The sequence below is a fragment of the Abramis brama genome, assembly GCF_963993115.1.
Source record: "Abramis brama genome assembly, chromosome: 3".
NCBI classification, from domain to species: Eukaryota; Metazoa; Chordata; class Actinopteri; order Cypriniformes; family Leuciscidae; genus Abramis; species Abramis brama.
Window position 1 is genome coordinate 8142617 of NC_139965.1, and position 7941 is coordinate 8150557.

The window sequence follows — 7941 nt, forward strand, 5'->3', positions numbered from 1 at the left end:
CTCTGTTTTGTTGGTCCCCTAACAGACATTCTACTGACTATAAGTTACTTGGCAACTACAACTCAACTTATTCTCCTAACCCATTTCCTAACATCTAAACTTAACCTACCAGTCTATTGACTGTCTACTACAGCCTACTAATACTCTAATGAGAGTTAGTTGACATGTAGTTGAAAAGTTATAGTTAGTAAAATTTCTAAAGTGGACTATCGAAATAAAGTGTAACCAGACACTGCAGTGGATACTTACTAGTGATGGACTTGTTTCTCTGTTGGTGCCTATTCTGCTCCGTAAGTCCAATGCTTGATCTAAAAAATTTTTTTTTTTTTAAAAGAGTGTTAATAGGATTATTGATCGGGTAACATAGGACCATTTTTTTAATGTTCCATAAGTGTTATATAAATCTGGAGAACCCTTACTAAAAATTAACACTGTTTTGCGACACTAACCAAATGGTAATAAATTATTGTAATACGTAAAATAGGAAAGAGGCCGCACTATGCATAAACTTTTATTTGCAAAAACACGTTTCGGCGTGTGCCTTCATCAGTTTGCACGCGCCGAAACGCATTTTTGCAAATATAAGTTTATGCATAGTGTGGCCTCTTTCCTATTTTACGTATTACAATTATCCAGGCCAGCACTCTAAAACTTTATTAATATATGCAGTGAAGCCTGCTCCTATACTTACTTAATAAATTGTTGTATTAAATCCACCATAAAAACATGGTTTCTACACTATAATAAATAAAACATGGTTAATTTAGCAAATGTCCTTAAATGATTAGTTCACCTCAAAGTTGAAAATTGTGTCATCATTTACTCACCCAAGTTGATTTAAACCTGTATGAATTTCTTTCTTCTGCTGTACACAAAGAAAGATATTTTGAAGAATGTCGGTAAACAGACAGACTTGGGTCCCATTGACTTCCATAGTAGGAAAAAAAAATACTATGGAAGTCAATGGGACCCAAGTTACAGACATTCTTCAAAATATCTTTCTTTGTGTTCAGCAGAAGAAAGAAAGAAAGAAATTCATACAGATTTGAAACAACTTGAGGGTGAGTAAATGATGACACAATTTTTAACTTTGAGGTAAACTAATCCTTTAAAAGAACAGCTCATCCAAAAAAAAAAAAAAAAAAAATAGAGTTAGCTTACTCACCCTGGTGTTGAAATTTTATGAGTTTAATTTTTAAAATTTTAAATTTTATCAATTTCTTGTGTAGAACCATAATTAAGATATCTTGAAAAATGCCTTTTATTTTTGTCATACAATGAATATAGGCCTAGTTGTTTTATTCCCAAAATTCTTGTGTTTCACAAAAGTAAGTTATAGAGGTTTGAAAAAAATACTTTCATTTTGAAAGACATTTATTTTTGGGTCAGCTAGGCCTGTAAACTCAAGAAGATAAAGCTTGTCTGGAGGGTTTGAACCAGTGCATTTGAGCAGAGTTTACATGTTCTGCCTCTATTTCACGTGTATTTTATGACAATACTCACCGCATCTGAACATCGTGTGGCTGGATAATATTTATTCCCAAAATGCCTGGATCATGAAGGAAACACACACATACACATCAATATTAGTTATTTGTTTTACTTACTAACGGAGACATTTGCAAAAGCTTGCAAAATTGACTCACCAGCTCCAAAACATATTATTACGACTCGTTAATTTAACTGATCGGTTAGCCATCCCGCGATCAACAATATTCAAAAGCCTAGTTTGGAGATTCTTATAGTAAGACTGTGACAGTTCCTTTCTGTCTAAGATACAATATTCTCAGTTCACTCGTTGTAAAGCATTTATTTTTTATCATAAAGTTAGACAAGTTAACGTTACACATCCTAGCAGCACATAACATTAATACATTGGGAATACCGTATGCACTAATAATATTGCTCTAATCGCGTTTAGATTCTCACTTTAATACACTATATCTTGATGTAGCAGAATTTGTATAAAATAAAGTTATTTACCTTCCGTAGATTGCAATATGTCCGTTGTTAAAATTCTTTGTCCATTTCCTTGTTTGTTCTTCATTTACACCCAGCAACACCCAGCAACTCGCTCAAAACATTTAGCAGTCCGATGTAAAGTAATCCATGTTTTAAACGATGTAAAACCCACAGAATAGGCTCCCAGCTAACAATTTAACGTTCTGGGAACGTTCTGGGAACGTTAGTTTTTGGTTCCCAGAACGTTCCCAAGAACGTTCCCTATTGGTTAGCCAGGAAAGTTTTCTTTACGTTAATAGAACGTTCCCTATAGGTTAGGGGAACGTTCCCGGAACGTTGCCGAAAGGTTCCCAGAACGTTCCCGAAAGGTTCCCGCAAGGTTCTCGTAACGTTCCCGGAAGGTTAGGGGAACGTTCCCGGAACGTTGCCGAAAGGTTCCCAGAACGTTCCCGGAACGTTCTCCTAACGTCTACACATCCTGATATGCCTGTACACAAATTATAGGTCTACAAACAACATATTCTACATTGTTTATTGTTCAAACACTTAAGAATCCTATGAATATATTATTACAATAAATTGAATTTACAGAAACTATCATTAATAAGTAAATCAATCAGTTTGTATTAAATAAATCAGCACACAATCCATGTTTTTGTTGATTCATTGTTTAATTATCAACCTAAAATAAGTCATTAAAAACAGCGTTAGCAAAATGTATTCAGGAACAGTAATTTACATTTAATATTTCAAACATGAAAATATTTCAATAAATAAAACTGCACAAACATTTTAATTAAAACTATCTTTTTGCAAACTGTAGCCTATAACTTTGGCTATAAAGTTGAAAAAGTATTCATTTATATACAATATACATGAATGTGCCAATCTTCACTCCGCTCAAAACATTTAAACTCCCAACACCATCTGCAAATTTAACAAGAAAATAAAAAGACAACGCGTTACATGGACACACAATCCCATGCCAAAATTCAAGCCCTGTAATGGCATTAATATTCATCTGGAGCAAATGAAAAGAGTGAGGTGGGATTGTGGATCACAATTGGGATCACAAGCTGTAGGAGATATGAGCACGAGCGCTGCTGGTATCATGTATTTATTCAGATATTTCAGCATCAATGTGTATAGAAAAATGTATATATTTCAAAACACTACATTGAAATAATAAATAGTGCAATATAAATAAATGCAGACTACAAATCAAAAAAGGAATGTTTTATATAGGGGTAAGGATACCCATTAAGCCTCTCTCTCTGAAGTCAAATAAAAAACAGAGAAAATAATATTTAAGTCTAGTGAACTCTGACCTGCGAATTCGCTCTACCTTTTATGTATAAGTCTCACCTCTAATGAAGAATTTGAAAACCTGTAACTGCTGTGTTGTTTATGAGAAAGAAAGTGAAAAAAAGTTTGAAACTGCTATCAATTTTTTTTTTTTAATCTCTGTGACTTTACACCTACAAATTCCACTGTCACAGGTGCTCAGTTTTGCTATAATGAAACCCTCACAGAACATGGTAATAATCAGCCATCCATGCAAAAGCAAAGGTCGGTGTAGTTTACAGGTGCATCTGTCCAGGCCAACATCTGATGCCTTGATGCCTTCCGCTGGGATCCCAGAAAACCTGAAATAAAAAAAATAGTACAGTTCAAAATCTATCATACATACATCTCATCTGGTATCACAAATTATCATTCCAGGTTCACTTTAAGATATGCTCAATATTAGTGCTGCACAATATTGAAAAATGTAGAGTTTATTTAGAGATATCAGCCGTATGGTTTAGTGCATGCGCTAACGGCTCCAGGTTTGTATCTGGTAAATTACCCCACTAATAATGCCCAGAATGGTACCAAACTACTACAGTAGTACAAATAGGTTCTGTACTCATTAAACGAGGCATTGGAAAGTTTGTAAGTACATCAGGAGTTTATTTAAAGGTGCACTAAGTAACTTTTTTACCTTAACCGAACAGCTTCGGAGTCATTGGAATAGTTATATGACTTGTTTCGGGTTGAATGGTGGTCGTCGCGCATCCCCCGAGCGCCTGTGAGCGGAAAACCCACCCTTGCAACTTTGGGGCGGCGGGTCGTGTCAGGAAGTATCGCGTGATATCAGGTCTCGCAATGTAACAAATTGCTTTACGGCACTGCACACAAAGCTAGGAAAGCTTTGTCGGAGGACGAAAGAAAGGAAACGGCAGACTGACCGAGCAAGGAGTCAGACTCGAGTAAATATCGTTCTTTTTGATGGACTAGTAGACATCTTCAGAGGTTATCTGTGCCTGTTCGATGTCCGACGCTTTGTAACGCATTCTGTCAGGAGGAGAAATAGGGATAGCTCACAGATGAAGTTATTACCGAGAGCCAGACAGACTCACGGAGGCAATTGGCATCTCACAACTTGCACTTTATTCCCCAGTCGAACTCGTGTAACTGTCTGTCACCCATTCTACCATCCACATCTTTACTTGATAAACAAAAGTAGGATAAGAATGAGCATCAAACTGAAATAACCCGCATACGGGTGTTTGAGGTGCACATGATACAACACAGACTGCCGACGACAGTTCAACAGGGCGCGCGCAGCTCTTAAAGGGGCCACACCTTATTTCCACTCGTTACAGCTTCCATCCTATTGAACAGGTACCGGTATAGAGGGCGGAAGGGATCAGGCCGTGAGTGCAGAGACAGCTCTGCGCGAGTGCTATTTACGACAGTAACGTTAAATACAAGTACTCCACAGCGACTCTAGGGGTCGCTGTTTGACAAAAACGGAAAGCTGCATAGTGTGCCTTTAAATAACACTTGCCTGACGGCGAATGCTACTGCTGATGTTGACGTCACTTTATGAGTACAGAACCTATTTGTACTACTCATTTTCCCCGACATAGAGCAGACCGGCACACAACAAAAACTGCTGTTCGGATGTTCCCTTTTCTGATATTTTAGCCTTCGTGACATTTTAATTAAAACAGAAGTAAGAATTTTAGTGTAATAAGCAAAAATTAACAGTAAACTCAGAGATCACCTACCGCTGCAGATGTGTACGGAAGTGAAAAGCGGAAATGCTTAGACCTCTTTCCGGTTCAACCGCTGGGCGCTCCGCATAACCTCTATTGGGGGGATTTTGTAGAGGAGTGAACCTGCATAGAAAATTACAATAGATAACAAGCATAGATTAATACAATAGAAGAAAAACACAGTTGAAATAAGCAGTGCATTATGTTTTTCAGTTAAATCTAACTTATCAGGTACAGAAATTGATTTATCAAAATGTAAAATAAGTCTTCAGTGTAAAAATAAAATAACTATAAAATTAATGTATCTTTGCTAAAGCTACAAGTCATTTTCTCTTTTGATGTTTGATCACCATTGGCGACACAAACAGCTGTGGGTACGTTAGGCTGCTGTCCCTTTAAGACGAATGCGCAGAACTAATATAAATGACACGCATCCGTTTTCTTTCTGTTTAAAACACAAGACAAGAGGAAACTCGCCATTTTGACTTCATTTTGCGTGCACGTGTCTGTTTAAGCTAAAAAAAAAAAGTGAAAGAGAACTGAATTCGGCTAAACTCACCTTCTTCATCTACTGACTGTGGATGGCATCAAGGTCTTGTCCTGAAGAATACAGGGCCAAACAATAGGGATTTTATCTCATCTGGTAACAAGAGCAAAGCCATAACTTTAAGAACTCTAATGATATATTTACCCCCTGATATTGCATTGGGGATATCAATTCAAACATTTTTAAAGGCTAAGAGTATGAGCCACAGCTTCCCAAGATATCTAGGGGTTGCAAATTAGTCATGGCTATAAACCTGTATGCATGGCATCTACTTTGTATTTTTTATAAAGCAATGTTCTATGCATTTGTCCCTGTCAAATAAACATTAAATAAATAAATCTGTGAAAAATAACTGCCTAAAGTTGTCGACCCCCTGAACCGCATTTAAAAGTACAAAGAATTTCAGTATTGATCAATAAAAAAAATAAAAAAAATACATAAATACCTTTGAGTTGGACAGTATGGTGTCAGTCTCATTGGCCAACATAATTCAAAACAGACCTAAATAAATAAAATAAAATATAGTAATCATCAGGATATCATGTTATCATAATAGTTAAATGAATTATTATAACTATGACCATTATAATATTGTATTAGTCGCCTATTATTTAGCTGATTATTTAGCTTACAGGCTTCTCAAGGACAATCTCACTGAAAAAAACTTGGGGTTAATGATTTTAAAATGTGAGACTTATTTCAAAAGCATAAATCTTACAGACCCCAAACCTTTGGACAGCAGTGCACTGCATGTTTGAGGTGGTTTTGCTTACTAGTCATATGGTTCATAGAGATTTTCTTGGACAGGGAGTGCAGCAGGCCATCACAGCATGATGATCTAGGAACATAACATGCTGTTTGTCACAGAGCCAAAAATATTACATGTGATAGGTTTATTTCAAGGAACCAAGCTAGAACAGAGGTGAAATGCAGAAAAGATAAATATATACAAATCTTAAGATAATATATTGTGAAATAAATGCATATGGAATTATCATCATGATTAAACAATAACTCACCCCTTGTTGTAGAGTTTTATTTTTTCTCTCGCTATTCTGAAATCACATTTTAGCAATATTGGTAAGTGACGTCACTGATTAAGTTAACAATACAGTGCATTCTTTTTTGGTTAGCCTAAATAAATTAGCTTACTTCCCATTGACAAATTACCAGCAAAACTATCAAAAACTGTTATCTACACTAAATATGTGTTTAAAAACCCAAACTTTCATAAATAAGACCTCAACTTAACGTAACTTAGGCCTAACGTTGTCTTTTGAAAACGGTTAGCTAGCGTAGATGCTAACGGACTTTTTCAAAGACATAAAACCATTTCTTTAAAATAAATATTTAACAGAAGCGTGTCAATTACACGTAAGAAATGTGTCAGGAGCGTTTGTGTGTATTATTTGTGAGATTTTGTTGTCTAAACTTACCTGAAAGCAGTGAAACCAACAGCGAGAGACGGGAGTTTTGTTGTTTGTCAGTTGTCGATGACGTTTCCATCTGCTCTCGCGCAGCGCACGTGCTCCAGTGTTTGATCACGCGCATGCGCATTAAAACACTTCAAAGTCATGCAGCATTTAAATAAACATATAGAATTAAAATATAACATAATTTAAAATATCATTAATAAAAAGTTATTGCGAATAGATCTGAACGTTGTTGGTTATCTTATAACCTTAGGGGACCGTACTGACGACGTTGTCAGTTGGTAATCTGCCTGTTAATAGTAGGCTAAGTGATATTAAAATAATAACCTGCAAGGAAACGTTCTGGGAAGGTTCTCTTTAGGTTATAAAAATTAAACCTAAAAATAACCTGCAGGGAACGTTCTGGGAAGGTTCTATTTAGGTTATTAAATAACAACCTGCAGGGAACGTTCCCAGAACGTTCTCTTTAGGTTATAAATTTAAACCTAAAAATAACCTACAGGGAACGTTCTGGGAACGTTCCCTTAAAGTTATAAAAATAGATCCTAAAAATAACCTACAGGGAATGTTCCCAGAACGTTCTCTTTAGGTTATAAATTTAAACCTAAAAATAACCTACAGGGAACGTTCTGGGAACGTTCCCTTAAAGTTATAAAAATATATCCTAAAAATAACCTACAGGGAATGTTCCCAGAACGTTCTCTTTAGGTTATAAATTTAAACCTAAAAATAACCTACAGGGAACGTTCTGGGAACGTTCCCTTAATGTTATAAACAAAGATCCTAAAAATAACCTACAGGGAACGTTCCCAGAACGTTCTTGTTTGGTTCCCAAAAAAATAACCAAATGGGAACCAAACGGGAACGTTAGGGGAACGTTCTGTGTTTGCTGGGCTAATATTGAAGATCCCGCGCAGCAGCAAAGCAAACACCGACTCGCTCAACTGACGTTTAT

General features: G+C 36.1%; 1 long non-coding RNA gene across 4 annotated transcripts; it reads right to left on the reverse strand.

Moving 5' to 3' along the window:
- Positions 1-2626: 2626 nt before the first annotated feature.
- On the reverse strand, positions 2627-7311 carry LOC311078806. Of its 4 annotated transcripts, none has more exons than XR_014605280.1 (6): positions 6573-7311; positions 6327-6391; positions 5999-6054; positions 5566-5646; positions 5019-5129; positions 2627-3608 (listed from the first exon to the last, which is right to left on the reverse strand). It is a non-coding gene; the product is annotated as an uncharacterized lncRNA (long non-coding RNA). The 4 variants fall into 4 exon arrangements; XR_014605281.1 differs by lacking the exon at positions 2627-3608 and having other exon boundaries at positions 4786-5129; positions 6573-6608; positions 6990-7311; XR_014605282.1 differs by lacking the exon at positions 2627-3608 and having other exon boundaries at positions 4786-5129; positions 5566-5606.
- Between the last annotated feature and the right edge of the window lie 630 nt (positions 7312-7941).